The following is a 16343-nucleotide window of genomic DNA, read 5'->3' as shown; positions in this document are numbered from 1 at the left end:
TGGATCAAATGGTGGTTGTACTTTCAGTTCTTTTTTTTTTTTTTTTTTTTTTTTTTGAGGTAGAGTTTCATTCTTGTTGCCCAGGCTGAAGTGCAGTGGCGCAGTCTCGGCTCACTGCAACCTCTGCCTCCTGGGTTCAAGCTCCCAAGTAGCTGGGATTACAGGCATGCACCACCACGCCAGCTAATTTTGTATTTTTAAGAGAAATGGGGTTTTTTCCATGTTGATCAGGCTGGTCTCGAACTCCCAACCTCAGGTGATCCTCCCGCCTCAGCCTCCCAAAGTATTAGGATTACAAGCGTGAGCCATCGCGCCCAGCCTACTTTTGTTCTTAAAGGAATCTCCATACTGTTTTTCATAGTGGCTATACTAGTTCACATTTCCACCAGCAGTGTGTAAGTGTTCCCTTTTCACTGCAGTCATGCCAATATTTATTATTTTTTTATTTTTAAATTATAGCCATTCTTACAGGAGTAAGGTGGTATCTATCTCATTGTGGTTTTAATTTGCATTTTCCTGATAGAGATGTTAAACATTTTTTCATGTATTTGTTGGCTGTTTTTGTATCATTTGAGTATTGTCTATTCATGGTTTTTTTTACACACTTTTTGATGGGATTGGTGGGGTTTTTTTGTTTGTTTTGTTGTTGTTGTTGTTGTTGTTGTTTTGCTGGTTTGTTTGTATTCCTTGTAGATTCTGGATATTAGTCCTTTGTTGGATGCATCGTTTGCAAAATTTTCTACCACTTTGGGTTGGTTGTCTGTTTGCTGATTATTTCTTTTGCTGTTTAGAAACTTTTTAGTTTAATTAGGTCCCATTTATTTATTTTTGTTGCATTCACTTTTGGTTTCTTGGTCATGAATTCTTTGCCTAAGCTAATGTCTAGAAGAGTTTTTCTATTGTTATCTTTAAGAATTTTTAGGATTTCAGGCCTTAGATTTAAGTCTTTAATCCACCTTGGGTTGATTTTTATGTAAGCTGAGAGATGAAGATCTAGTTTCATTCTTCTACATGTGGCTTGCCAATTATCCCAGTACTATTTGTTGAATAGGGTGTCCTTTCTCCACTTTATGTTTTTGTTTACTTTGTCAAAGACCAGTTGGCTGTAAGCATTGGGCTTTATTTTTGGGTTCTCTATTCTGTTCCATCAGTCTACATGCCTGCTTTTATACCAGTGCTGTGCTGTTTTGGTAACTATAGCCTTATAGTGTAGTTTGAAGTCAGGTAATGTCATTCCTCCAGATTTGTTCTTTTTGCTTAGTCTTGCTTTGACTATGTAGGCTCATTTTTGGTTCCATATGAATTTTAGAATTTTTTTTCTAGTTGTGTAAAATGATGACGGTATTTTGATGTGAATTGCTTTAAATCTGTAGATTGTGTTTAGCAGTAAGGTCATTGTCACCATATTGATTCTACCCATCCATGAGTTTCCATTTGTTTGCGTCATTGATGATTTGTTTCAACAGTGTTTTTTGTCGTCTTCCTTGTAGAGATCTTTCACCTCCTTGGTTAGATATATTCCTAAGTATTTTAATTTTTCTTTGGCAGCTGTTGTAAAAGGGATTGTGTTCTTGATTTGATTCTCAGCTTGGTCATCATTGGTGTGTAGCAGTGCCACTGATTCGTGTACATTAATTTTGTATCCTGAAACTTTACTGAATTCATTTATCAGATCTAGGAGCTTTTCATATGAGTCTTTAGGGTTTTCTAGGTGTATGTTCATATAATTAGCAAACAGCAACAGTTTTGACTTCCTCCTTTGCAGCTTGGTATAAAATTCTTTAAATTTTTCTGAATCTGAAAGTTTTCATAATAAAATGTTACTGATTAAAAATATGTTCTTAGGACTGTACTTTCAGGGATCATTTCTGTAGTTTGTTACTAGAGAAGTTTGAATGTGTAGAGCACTGGAAAAATCAATATTTTTTTTTAAAAAGGAAAAAATATATGTATATTCTTATTATAAAGCAGTATTGGCAGCTGTATAAAAACCAGTAGCATGCTGTATCCTCCATGTCTGGGTACAACGATCCTCTGAAAAATTTATTAATTCTTCCTAGTCTTTTATCACTGAAAATGGTCAAGCATTAAAGACTGTTGTAAAGAGGGTTCCCTCTTTACTTAGGAGGCTTCTAATTAAGCTCCTTCCATATGATTTTTTAATACTCTTATAAATATTTCATATATCAAATTTCCGCCTGTGGTTTCCTGACATTTTGTAACTCCTATTGAATATACTCTTTATATAGGCGTTATGGGGTGTTTTTGCTTTTTAAGTGCTACCACATTCACAACTGTAATAGATAGTTCTTGGTACTTCAGAATAATTGTTTAAAATTTATCTCCTGTTAAGCTGAAAGTTACATTAGTTTTTCTTTGTTCTTTATATTAGAAATACTTCACCCCATTTTAATCAATTAGCTAGAAATATTCCAAGCCATAGGATTTAAAATAGTGATTGTGTGTGTGTCTTTAAAAAATACATTGGATTTGTATTATACTTCTTGAAGGCCACATTGAGTGTTAATTTTTTCACTAATATTATTAGTTACAACGTTGATATCGGCTGGCATATTGTTACATAACTTACCCCGGAGTAAATCACTTACTTGTATTATCATGTTATTTCATGTTGATTACTCTGTCTTGCAAGAGTGAAATGGGTGGGTGAAGCTTATTAATGTCTCACTCTTACAGAATAACATCCTTCGTGTCTCCACATTGAACATTCTTCCCTTTTAATACTTTTCTTATATAGCTTTAAAAAAAATTAAAATTACAGATGTTTGATACCTGGTCTTTTTACAATTTTGGTATTCTGTTATTTCAGGATATTGCTACCCTTCTACAGGTATTAAATGATATTTTTTGTTTTGTTTTGTTTTGAGACGGAGTGTTGCTCTTGTTGCCCAAGCTGGAGTGCAGTGGCGCCATCTTGGCTCACCACAACCTCCACCTCCCGGCTTCAAGCGATTCTCCTGTCTCAGCCTCCTGAGTAGCTGGGATTATAGGCATGCACCACCACGCCTGGCTAATTTTGTATTTTTTTTTTTTTTTTTTTTTGAGACGGACTCTCGCTCTGTCGCCTGGGCTGGAGTGCAGTGGCCGGATCTCAGCTCACTGCAAGCTCCGCCTCCCGGGTTTACGCCGTTCTCCTGCCTCAGCCTCCCGAGTAGCTGGGACTACAGGCGCCGCCACCTCGCCCGGCTAGTTTTTTGTATTTTTTTTTTAGTAGAGACGGGGTTTCACCATGTTAGCCAGGATGGTCTCGATCTCCTGACCTCGTGATCCGCCCGTCTTGGCCTCCCAAAGTGCTGGGATTACAGGCTTGAGCCACCGCGCCCGGCCTAATTTTGTATTTTTAATAGAGACGGGGTTTCTCCATGTTGGTCAGACTGGTCTCGAACTCCCAACCTCAGGTGATCCTCCCGTCTCGGCTTCCCAAAGTGCTGGGATTACATGCGTGAGCCACTGTGCCCAGCCTTGGTGTGTATTTTTTAATGCTGAAGTGATTGGCTGTTGATTTGGTTTTGATAGTTTTTCACGCACTCAGCATAACTACAAACATCTTGGCAACATGTAACTAAGACTGTGAGTCTCTGGAATCTAGTTTTTGTGGAACTACTACCCTCTAGCTTCTGAAACAACTTGAGATGATTCCTTTTAAAAATTATTTTCTTTTATTCAGATCTTAACCTGTTGGGTATCTGATCCTTGCCTTTTCTTGGCAGGCAAGCATATCCAGTAGTATATTTTATTAAATAATCGTGCTCGTTGATAAGAAAATAAAGAATAAGTTTTTCAGGGACTTAGATTTACTTATTTTGCTTTAACTTCACTTTTGTGTGTGTGTATGTGGGTGTGTGTGGTGGAATTTCACTCTGATCGCCCAGGCTGGAGTGCAACAGTGCAATCTTGGCTCCCTGCAACCTGCACTGTCCTGGTTCAAGAGATTCTCCTGCCTCAGCCTCCTGAGTAGCTGGGATTACAGGTGTGCACCACCATGCCCAGCAAATTTTTGTATTTTTTAAGTAGAGACGGGATTTCACCATTTTAGGCAGGCTGATCTCGAACTTCTGACCTCAGGTGATCTACCCACCTTGACCTCCCAAAGTGTTGGGATTATAGGCGTGAGCCATCACCCCGGCCCTCGTTTCACTTTTTTACTGGTGATGGTTACTGATGTGTGTATGTGTTTCTTCTACTTACAGCTTTTTCTCCTTCTTCCATTTTTCCTGAGTTTTACTTTTTCTTTGGCTCTTTGCTTTTCTTACTTTCTGCTTTGGACCTTCCCACTGCTCATTGCCTTTTTGTGGCTTTCCATTACTGAATCAAGACGGTTTCTTTTATCTTTGGTGGACTTCACATGCTGTATAAAACTAAGCCATTCTTCCAAGAGAATTATTTTTATTTACAGGAATCACTGCTTCTCTTTGTCTTTGGGTCCACTTGGTATTGTTTTTTTCCTTCTTTCTACTTTCCGCCACTAGTTTTACTAGCTTTACTTTGAGAGGCAGTATAGCATAGTGTAAGGAGCACCAATTAGCATGCTAGTTGGGTTCAAATCTTGACTCTGTTACCTGTTGTGTGGCTAATTCCTTAACTTGTCTATGCTGCCTTTTCTTCATTGGTAAAATGAAGATACCTGGTGATAGCTATCACAAAAGGTTATGTGAAAATTGTTACATAATATGTAAAAGGTACTTAGAACAAGACTTAGCACGTACTGGGTACCATGTAAGTATTAACTATAAGCTAATGATTATTGTTACTTTTTTTTTTTTTTTGAAACAGGGTCTCCCTCTGTCACCTAAGCTGCAGTGCACTGGTGTGATCGTGGCTCATTATGGCCTCCATCTCCTGGGCTCACCGGGTTCAAGGAGATCCTCCCAACTTTGCCTCCTGAGTAGCTGAGACTACAGGGGCACTCCACCACTCCTGTCTAATTTTTGTACTAGAGATGGAGTTTTGCCATGTTGCCTTGGCTGGTCTCAAACTCCTGGGCTCAAGCAGCCTGCCCAACTCAGTGCTGAAATCACAGGCATGAGCCCCCGCACCTTACCTATTGTTATTACTTTTAATACAAAATGGTTCAAAGCAGTTGGATCTTCAGTGCCTCTTATCAGACATCCTTCTGGTTTATTTTTTTCTCCACATTTATTTATTTATTTATTTGAGACAGAATCTGGCTCCATTGCCCAGGCTGGAGTGCAGTGGCACAATCTCTACTCCCTGCAGCCTCTGCCTCCTGGGCTCAAGCCACCTTCCCACCTCAGCCTCCCAAGTAGCTGGGACGACAGATGCACACCACCATACGCAGCGGATTATTATATTTTTTGTAGATACGGAGTCTCACCATGTTGCCCAGGCTGGTCTTGAACTCCTAAGCTCAGGTGATGTGCTTGCCTTAGCCTCCCAAAGTGGTGGGATTAAAGGCATGAGCCAGGATACCTGGCCTCCACATGTTATTTTTTATGTTTCATTGTCTTAACAATTCTACTTCATCATCTCTTCTCTCAGGAGTCTGCCTCTTCTTATAACTTGAAAGAGGAGTAAAGCCAAAGCCAGACAAGAACTCTAGCTACTTCTCACCACCCCACCAATATAACTGTACTCTTTCTTTCCTCTCCCCATGTCCCCAGCCTGGGCCTCCTCCTGTTTAAGACCAGTCCTTTCACTCATCCTCTGAATCCCATTTCCTTTTACCTATCTAGGGACCTCATACCATCTGTTATCACCCGTTTCCTGTATCTTTAACCTTTCCCTCTTTTCTGTGTCTTTTCCGACAAAAATCAAAACATTCTCTTTGTATTTTACTGTAATAAAAAAAAATCTCAGAGAAAAACAAAGGGAAAAAACATGTTCTAGCTTGTCCATTCTGTAAAAAATCAGTATACTCTCTTGACCCCTTATTTCTGTCCAGCTAACCCCCTTGCTGTATTCTTAGAACCTAGCTACTTTATGATGAATTGTCTTTACTCACGGTTTTCACTTCCTCATGTCTGTATATTCTTTCCTTTTCTATGGCAATTTTCTAACTCTTCTACTTTTTTCTTATGTGCTATTATAAGGTCATCAGTGACTCCTTTGTGGCTAAATCAAATAGACTTTGGTTTCTATCTTATTTGACCAGTCAGCAGCATTTGACACTGTCAATCACTACTCCTTGAAATACCTTGTACCCTTGGTTTCTGAAGTAACTCCTGCCATGCTGGTTATTCTGTATATCTGTCTCTTTCACAGGTTTCCCTTCTGCTACCCCACCTTCACTTTTTTCCTCTTCATTTTTTTCTTAATTGGTCTAGCTAAAGATTTATCAATTTTGCTTATTTTTTTCAGAGAACCAAGTTTTGGCTTTAATTTTTCCTATGGCTTGTCTGTTTAATTTATGTCTGTGCTTTGTTTTGTCTATTTATTTTGGGTTTTCTTTGCTCTCCTTCTAGCTAAGGTAGACATATAGACCACTGATATGTGTGTGTGGGGCAGGGGGGTGAAATACATGTAACAAAATTTGCCATCATAACCATTTTTAAGGGTACAGTTCAGTGGCATTAAGTACATTCACATTATTACACAACCATCACCCCCACCCATCTTTCAGAACTCTCATCATCTTTCAGCAGTGTAACTCCGTATTCATTAAACAATAACTCCCCATCCGTTTCTACCCACATCCCCAGGCAACCACCCTTCTATTTTTCTGTCTCTGAATTTGAGTGTCCTGTAACTACATCATGTAATTGGAATCATATGGCATTTGTTCCTTAATTATTGGTTTATTTCACTTGCATAATGTCTTCAGGGTTCATTTGTGTTGCAGCATATATCTGAATTTCCTTCCTTTTTAAGGCTGAATAATATTCCATTGTGTATTTATGCCACATTTCATTAGTTCATTCATCTCTCGTGGACTTTTGGGTTGCTTCTACCTTTTGGCTATTGTGAATAATGCTGCTTTGAATATTAATGTACAAATACTGGTGTGTGCTTGCTTTCACTTCTTTTGAGTATCTACCCAGAAGTGGAATTGCTGGATCATATGATGATTTCTATTTTTTATTTTTTGAGGAACCACTATACTGTTTTCTACAGTGGCGACACCATTTTACATTCCCACCAGCTGTGCACAAGGATTTTAATTTCTCCACATCCTTGCCAAGACTTGTTATTTTGTTTTTGTTTTCTTTTACTATTAGACATTTGAATGGTTATGACGTGGTAAGGCATGATATTTAGAGACCATCATTTCTTTTTTTTTTTTTTTTTTCCCAAGACAAAGTCTCGCTCTGTCACCCAGGCTGGAGTACAATGGCACCATCTCGGCTCACTGCAACTTCTGCCTCCTGGGTTCAAGTGATTCTCCTGCCCCAACCTCCCAAGTAGTTGGGATTACAGGTGCGCGCCACCATGACCTTCTAAATTTTGTATTTTTAGTAGAGACGGGGTTTCGCCATGTTGGTCAGGCTGGTCTCGAACTCCTGACCTTGTGATCCGCCCACCTTGGCCTCCCAAAGTGCTGGGATTACAGGCGTGAGCCACCACACCTGGCCTGGAGACCGTCATTTCTAACATATCCTTTAAAGCTACAGATTTTCCTCTAAGTACTGCTTTTGCATCCCACAAATTTTGATATTGTCATATTTTTAATATCAGTTAAAAATATCCAGTTTCCTTTGTTGATTCCTTATTTGACCAGCCCATGGGTTATTATTTAGAAGTGTGTTGTTTAATTTCCAGATATTTAGGGCTTTCTTGATATTTTATTACTTTTTCTGTTTCGGTGAGAGAACATGCCCTATGCATTCATTCCTTTAAAATTTATTAAGATTTGTCTTATGGCCCAGCATATGATCTTTCTTGGTGAACATACCACTTTGCACTTGAAAAGACTGTATATTCTGTGCTGTAAATGTCAGTTTGGTTAAGATGATTTCCCTTTACATCTTTTTTTTATTTTTCGAGACAGGGATTGATCTTGGCTCACTGTAACCTCCACCTCCCAGGCTCAAGAAATCCTCTCACCGCAGCCTCCCAAGTAGCTGGCACTACAGGTGCATGCCACTATGTCTGGCTAATTTTTGTATTTTTTTGTAGAGACGGGTTCCACCATATTTCCCAAGCTGCAGATTTTTTATATCTTTACTGATGGTTTGTGTGTATGTGTGTGTGTGGTTCAGTTCTAAATTGCAGAGAGGGGTTATTAATCTTCAACTATTGCTGGGCGTGGTGGCTCACACCTGTAATCCCAGCACTTTGGGAGACTGAAGCAAGCGGATAACCTGAGGTCAGGAGTTCAAGACCAGACTTGCCAATATGGTGAAACTCCGTCTCTACTAAAAATACAAAAAGTAGCCAGGTGTGGTGGTGCATACCTGTAGTCCCAGCCACTTGGAAGGCTGAGGCAGGAGAATTGCTTGAACCCGGGAGGTGAAGGTTGCAGTGAGCCAAGATCGTGCCATTGAGCCAAGATCATGCCATTGCATTCCAGCCTGGGTGACAGAGCGGGACTTTGTCTCGGAAGGAAAAAGAAAAAAAAAGAAATGATGGTCTCTAAGTATCAATGACTTACCACCTCATACCCATTCGAATGTCTAATGTAGTAGTAAATTACATTAGAGATCATGCCACTGCACTCCAGCCTGGGCGACAGAGTGAGACTCAGTGTTTAAAAAAAAAAACAACTTCAACTTTTGGCCAGGCATGGTGACTCACACCTGTAATCTCAGCACTTTGGAAAGCTAAGGTGGGTGGATCCATTGAGCCCCAGGAGTTTGAGACCAGCCTGGGCAACATAATGAAACCCTGTCTCCACAAAAAAAATACAAAAATCAGCTAGGTGAGGTGGTGCACACCTGTAGTCCCAGCTATTCAGGAAGCTAAGGTGAGAGGATTGCTTGAGTCCCGGAGGTCCAGGCTGTGTGTGTTGTGATTGTGCCTCCTCTCTCTAATCTAGACAACAGAGTAAGACCCTGTCTCAAAAAAAAAAATCGTCAGTTATTATTGTGGAATTAACTTTCCCTTTAATTTTGTCAGTGTTTTATTTTGAAGCATACTCTTTTTTTTTTTTTTTTTTTTTGAGACAGAGTCTTACTCTGTCGCCCAAGCTAGAGTGCAGTGGTGTGATCTCGGCTCACTGCAACCTCTGACTCCCAGGTTCGAGCAATTCTTCTACCTCAGCCTCTTGAATAGCTGGGATTACAGGCGAGCGCCACTACGCCTGGCTAATTTTTTTTTGGATTTTTTTAGTAGAGACGGGGTTTCACCATGTTGGCCAGGCGGGTCTTGAATGCCTGACCTTGTGATCTGCCCGCCTCAGCCTCCCAAAGTGCTGGGATTACAGGCTTGAGCCACTGCGCCCGGCCAGCATACTCATTTTTTATTACTCACCTCTACCTTTGATAATACTTTGTCTTAAGTCTGCTTTGTCTGGTGTTAAAGTAAGCCAACTCCAGCTTTCTTGTACATACTGTTTGCATGATATATATTCTTCCATATCTATCTGTCTTTTTATTTAAAGTGGGTTTCTTATTAAAAAAAACATATTTGAGAATGCTTTTATCTCTTCTGACAATCTGTGCCTTTTAGTCAAAACATTTAGTTTATTAAAATGTTTTTAATTTTTACATTACTTTGAAAAGCAACATGTATTAGTTTGCTAGAGTACCATAACAAACTATGACAAAGTAGGTGGCTGTTAACAGAAATTTTTGTCTCATAGTTGTGGAGGCTAGAAGTTCGAAATCAGGTATAGGTGGGGTTGGTTCCTCCTGAGGACCATGAGGAAAGCATCTCTTGTTCCATGTCTCTCTTTTAGCTTCTGGTAGTGCTTTGGCTTGTGGCAGCACAACTCCAGTCTTCATGGGGCATCCTCCCTATGTGCATGTCTGTCTACAAATGTCCCCTTTATACAAGGACACCTCAATGATTTCCCTTGAACTTGATTACCTCTAAAGACTCTATTTCCCTGATTAGGTCCCATTCTGAGGCACTGGGGTTCAAGATCTCAACGTATCTTTTTAGGGAACCCAATTCAACCCATACCAAGACATATATAAAGTTAACTGCTTGTGCAGAGGTAAGTTGGAGAAAGCCACTGTGCTTGTGTACATATTTTTTTAAAAGGTACAAAAATTTAATTATATTAAAACAGTAACATACATTTGTGTGTATGAGGGAGGGATATTTAAAATTAAAATATTATATAATCACAAGAAAGACCAGATATTCTTGCTCTGCCCTTGGGCAACCAAGAAAATTAAGGCCTGTTTTATATCCCAAAAATACAAAGAGACTTGATAGAAGTTACAGTACTCAGTGCTTGCAACCCAAGTCAATTTATACTCTTGTTAGATAAGTTTAAATTCTAAAGGCTACAAAAATCTTGTTAAATCAAGGGGAAAACATTCATTTTAGAACAGTTATTCAAGATAAAAGAAAGGCATGTGTTCAGTGAGGGAACTGCCTGCTGTCAGATGATTTCTTGCTAATGTGTGTAAAGATTTTGGACTTCTCAACTTTCTTGGTTTTCTGGTAGCCAAATCCACCACCACCTCCTCGCTTTTTCTGCTTGTCTTCATTGTCGTTGACGTTCAGATCAACAAAGGGAGGCACCTTGAAACCAAATGACAGAGCAACTTGAAGCAAATTTAAGTTATTTACATTAAAGATCTGTTTCAGAGAATGGGAATCATAGGCTCGTATGTATGACTTAAATGCTTCCTGGGCTGACTTACAAAGAAAGTAAGTCTTTTCAATCAATTTCTCAAGCTGAGACTGACTGTCAGAAATTTTAGACCAGGAAAAGTCAAATTCACTTAATGGAACCTTGGATTGTTTCAAGTAGCGAAGAAAACCGAATTCTTCTGGGCCCAAAATGGTCAAGGCATGCGTTCTTCCATTTAGGCCTCTGGCTGTTCTACCCACATGATGAATATATTCCTTAGTGTCATCCAGATGGTCATAGTGAACAATCCATTCGACTTCAGGAATGTCCAGTCTTCTTGCTGCCACATCCGTACACAATAGTGTTCCCAAATCTGCATTGCAGAACTGGAAGAATGTGGTTGTACATTTATTTTGCCTTTACTTTCCATGAATGGCCAAGACGGGCAAATCAATGTAGTTCAGCAAGTCTTAGTGGTATTTCACAGACGTACAAGATGTAAAGAAGACCATGAGCTGCTGCTTTCAGTTCTTCTTAAGGAGTGTAAAGAGCAGAAGGGATCTCTTTCCAGAAGAACAAACAACATCTCTCTGCTCCAGACCATCCACTGTTGCATTAGCTTTATCATCATCAACACTAACATAAAATGGTCCTTTTTCAGAGAAATCCTTGCCAGGCCTTCAACTTTTCAAGTTTGGGTGGCAGAAAAGAGCATAGTGTGTCTATGTGTTGGCAAAAGTTTAACTATTTGCTTTAATTCCTCTTCAAACCCAACATCCAAGATACAATCGGCTTCATCAATAACCAGACACTGCAGATTTTATACATAAACCCTGGGATATTCTGCATATGGTACAGCAGACGGCATGGTGTGGCCACAATGATGTTAATCTCATTAGCAAGTTTCTGTGCTTCAGCACATCTGTTACTGCCACCCATTATCAACCCATAGGTATCGCACGTGGTGAGTCACTAGCTCCTTAAGAACACCAAAAGTTTACATGGCTAGCTCTCTAGTAGATGAGAGAACAAGGACTTCCGATGCATTCCTGGGCATGAATTGTAACAATGGGTTCAACTGCAGGGATGAGAAAAGCCAGGGTTTTACCACTGCCTGTTTTTGCAGCTGCTAGAAGATCCCTGCCTTCCAGAAGTGGTCTGATATTTTTATGCTGAATTTCAGTCATGTATGTAAAACCCTTTTTTTTTTTTTAAACTTCAGAGTGTTTTCATTGACAAGACTACATAGAGAGGCAAATGAAGTATCCTCAAACGTTCCTGTCATTCCCAGGGGTAGGCTGGGCACCTCAATGTCGTCATCATTATCTGGCTTCTCCACATTATTTTCTGTTTCTTTAGGAGTCTCAGCACTTTCTTCTTCAGATTCTTCTGTTTTCAGTTTTTGCTTTTTTTGTATCAGTCCCAGCATCATTCTCTGTTTTTCTCTTTTGATTCTGAATTGGGAGACTGCATTGCTGCTTCTCCATTGGTTAATATGGTGGATTTCTGGGGAGATTTTTTAGCTTTTGTATTTTCCACTGCTTCTTGAGACACATCTCCATTTTGAGCTTCTGATAAGCCCACATTCATAGAGTGTTTTGATTTTTTAACCTTTCTACCTCTCATTCTTTCTTCAGACACATCTCCATTTTGAGTTTCTGACGGTCAGATTTGAGGCCTGTGCAACTTTAGGTTCTGGTGCCGCAATTTGAGTTTCTGCTGCTTGATCTTCTTGCACAGGAGTGTTTCATCGGCAGGTGAGACATTGCTGTCCAAGAAGTGCCTAGACCACGACGCCACACGGTACAGCTACTCAGTTCTCGAGGCTGATGTTACTTCCACTTGTGTACATATTTTAAAGCATATATGCATTTGAACTCTTGAGTGCTTGATGTGGACAATTGAAAACTCTTTAGGGAAAACAAGGAGCTCTTTAAATGCTAGTTGACTAAAACTGACTTGAATTTTACTTGCTCATGTAAGGAGCCACATAGATGAATAAGATAGATAGGCCTTCTAATCAGTCTTTCTTTCTAGATACAATAATATGATGTGAATAGCAGATATCCCTTAAGTACTGTAATTAACCCATTTATGCCTACCGTTCCATTATTGGAACTCTAAGCATGTGGGAGTTATTTCTATCCTGCTGAAGGTCACCGCTAAGGTCTGATTGCAAAAATTCAAATAATTGCAACCTCTGGCATAAATGGGTTAAATTATTATAAATGACAGCATAATGGGGTGGGGAGAAATAACTGGGAAATGAAGATTTTTTTGGGGGGGCGTCATATAGACCTTTGTGTAAATCCTGGTTTTGTTACTTAGTTAAAGGGATATGGACAATTTAATCTGATTTTCTGTCTTCTCCTTTAAAACTGGATTTATTTTTATTTTTATTTTTTTAAGACAGAGTCTCTCTCTGTTGCCCAGGCTGGAGTGCAGTGGCGTGATCTCAGCTCACTGCAACCTCTGCCCCCCAGGTTCAAGCAATTCTTGTGCCTCAGCCTCCCGAGTAGTAGCTGGGGTTACAGGCGTGCACCACCACACCCAGCTAATTTTTGTATTTTTAGTAGAGACGGGGTCTCAAACTCCTGGCCTCAAGACATCCACCCATCGGCCCCACAAAGTGCTGGGATTACAGGTGTGAGTTACCGTGCCTGGCCTATAACTGGATTTAAAATATCCTATTACCAGGTTTGTGAATTTGTGAGTCCAGAGTGAGATAATGACACTTGGTGGGAGTTACTCAATATATATTAATTTATCTTCCCTTGATGTAGAAAGTAACAATCGGCATGACTTGGTGACTACCAGCAAGGAGAGGAAATTCTAATCGTTTAATGTTTCTGAATTAATTGATTTATTGATAACTCTCCATTACTTTTTCAAATCTCTGAACTAGAAAGGGCTTATTCATAGAGTAAAATGATTAGAATCTTTGTTTCATTGAAAAACAACTAGTTATAAAATGTTTGTTTTTTTTGGTTTTTTTTTTTTTTTTGAGATGGAATTTCGCTCTTGTTGCTTAGGCTGGAGTGCAGTGATGCAGTCTCGGCCCACTGCAACCTCTGCCTCCCATGTTCAACCAATTCTCCTGCCTCTGCCTCCCAAGTAGCTGAGATTACAGGCGTGCACCACCATCCCCAGCTAATTATTTTAGTAGTAGTAGTAGTAGTAGTAGTAGTAGTAGTAGTAGTAGTAGTAGTAGTAGAAGAGATGGAGTTTCATCATGTTGGCCAGGCTGGTCTCAAACTCCTGACCTCAGGTGATCCACCTGCCTTGGCCTTCCAAAGTGCTGGGATTACAGGCGTGAACCACCGTGCCCGGCCAAATGGTCTTTTTTTTGATACAAGATCTTGCTGTCATCCAGGCTGGAGTGCAGTGGTGAAATCGCAGCTCACTGTAGTCTTGACCTTCCAGGCTCAAGTGATCCTCCTGCCTCACTCAGCCTCCTGTCTAGCCGGTACTACAGGGGCACAGCACCACACTTAGCTAATTTTTAAAAAAATTTTTTTAGTAGAGACAAGGTCTCTCTGTGTTGCCTCAGCTGGTCTTGAACTCCTAGGCTCAAAGGAGCTTCCTCCCTTGACCTCCCAAAGTGTTGGGATTATAGGCATGAGCCACTGTTCCAGGCCTAAGATTATCTTTTTAAATTCAGATGAAGTAGTCCATATGAAATTCTCCCTGAAAACGTAAAAAACACTTAAGGGAAGTAAACTAATGTGAAATAAAGATCACAAAACATTTTCATTACTGTTCAGTAAAAGAAAAAGCATGTTCCCAAATATGAGTTCTTGTGTGAATCCAATCTAAAAACTTGGTTCGTATCATGGGAAAAAATAGACATTTACTTAGATTGATAAGAGTGACAAGTTTAGAGCAAAATATAAAATACGAGGTACTGCTATATTTGTAAAGAAAAGACTCTTAATAGTGAGAAACATCTTATTAATAACTTTTGGTGGGGTGGTTGAGTTGTAATTTTCACTAGTTCGAGTACACATGTAAACATTTTCCATGTAAGTTTAACATGAAGTTTCTACGTTGTGCTGTGATTCTTCCATTCTTAAATCAACTGTTTTAACAGGTTTCCTACAAAACATTTGTATGTTGTGTGTGTTGCACTCTTAAAATACTAATTTATATATTTTGTTTGCCATTTGCAGTTAAGCTTTTAATCATAATGTGACTGAACCTAAAAGAACAATATGCTTCTCCCAAACATAAGCACCATAAATCAAGAACATTTACTCAGTGATTTTCCAGTGCACACTCTTATTTCTATTTTTTTAATTTTTAATTTTTTTCTTATGATCTTGTTGCATACCAGTGTATGCACTCTTTTAGGCGGTTATAGAATATAGACAGGACTCAGCTTTGTCTGTCAAGTCACATTAGGCCCATGGGTGAGCAAAATCTGTAAACTACTTACTGATCACTTGTATGTAAAATATTATACTGGTGAATAGAGTAGTGACTTTTTTTTATGGAATCACTGCAATATAATAAGCAATATTAAGAGTATAACACATAAATGTTATAGAAACAGAAATAAGAACATCTGCTGCTGGTTTGTCCACACAAATCTTGTACACAAATGTGCACAGCAGCTTTATTTGTAATAGCCCAACTTCAAACAACTTAAGTCTATCAGCAATTAAATGATAAAACAGATTGTGTTACATCCATGTGATGGAATAGTATTCAACAATAAAAAGAACAAAAATCCTCACGCTCCACAGCATGAATGAATCTCAGAATAATTATGTCCATGAAAGAAGCCTGAAAAAAAGAGTACGTGCTATATAATCCCATTTATATAAAATTCTAGAAAATGGAACTACTAAAGTGAAAAGCACATTGATAATTCCTGGCAAGGACAGGAAGGCAAGATTGCAAAGAAACTTACAGAAATTGTGCAGTATTCCTTATCTTGATGGTGGTGATGATATATATGTTATAACTCATCAAATTATACACTATGCAGTTTATTATACATGAATTATATCAGGAGGGCACTCATAAAGTGATTTTTTAAGAACTTGTGGGAGTACAGATGTGATTGATTGTATAAATATATTGGAATAATCCTTGGAGAGACAGAGCAAATACCCTGGTAAACCTAAATTGATATGATATGAAACACAGGATCAGTGGGTCCAAATAGAACTACCACCAGAGTTCAGTGTAGAGAAAGACAGCTTGGTTTAATAATAAAATGAGAATAGGATTTAATTAAAGTCAGAGGCTTTGAATTTGAGTCCCTGTTAGCCCATATTTTCTGTAATCTTTATTTTTCTCATCTTTAGTTTCATTAAGATTTTAAGATCCAAAGAATATATTTGAAAGTACATCTGAAAGTGGCATCAAAATGGAAGGCTGGCTGGGCACAGTGGCTCACACCTGTAATCCCAGCACTTTGGGAGGTCGAGGTGGGCGGATCACGAGGTCAGGAGTTCGAGACCAGCCTGGCCAACATGGTGAAACCCTGTCTGTACTAAAAATACAAAAATAAGCTGGGCATGGTGGCACACGCCTATAATCCTAGCTCTCAGGAAGCTGAGGCACGAGAATCACTTGAACCCGGGAGGCGGAGGTTGCACTGAGCCAAGTTTGTGCCACTGCACTCCAGCCTGGGTGACAAAATGAGACTCTCTCAAAAAGGGGAAAAAAAAAA

The 16343-nt window shown here is 39.3% G+C and overlaps 1 protein-coding gene and 2 pseudogenes across 11 annotated transcripts in view; 2 read left to right on the top strand and 1 right to left on the bottom strand.

Annotated features, from left to right (window-relative positions):
* Positions 1–16343, top strand: part of ZBTB44 (zinc finger and BTB domain containing 44) — a 72554-nt gene that overhangs the window by 8925 nt on the left and 47286 nt on the right. The window lies entirely within an intron of this gene.
* LOC117081923 lies at positions 1844–1951 on the top strand (annotated as a pseudogene).
* On the bottom strand, positions 10292–12429 carry LOC117081224 (annotated as a pseudogene). Its single transcript, XR_004436134.1, has one exon. The product of XR_004436134.1 is annotated as an ATP-dependent RNA helicase DDX18-like (transcript).

Source organism: Trachypithecus francoisi, unplaced genomic scaffold (assembly GCF_009764315.1).
Source record: "Trachypithecus francoisi isolate TF-2019V2 unplaced genomic scaffold, Tfra_2.0 Lachesis_group8, whole genome shotgun sequence".
Taxonomy (NCBI): domain Eukaryota; kingdom Metazoa; phylum Chordata; class Mammalia; order Primates; family Cercopithecidae; genus Trachypithecus; species Trachypithecus francoisi.
Note: the sequence above shows the minus strand (reverse complement) of the source record. Positions and strands in the feature narration are given on the sequence as shown.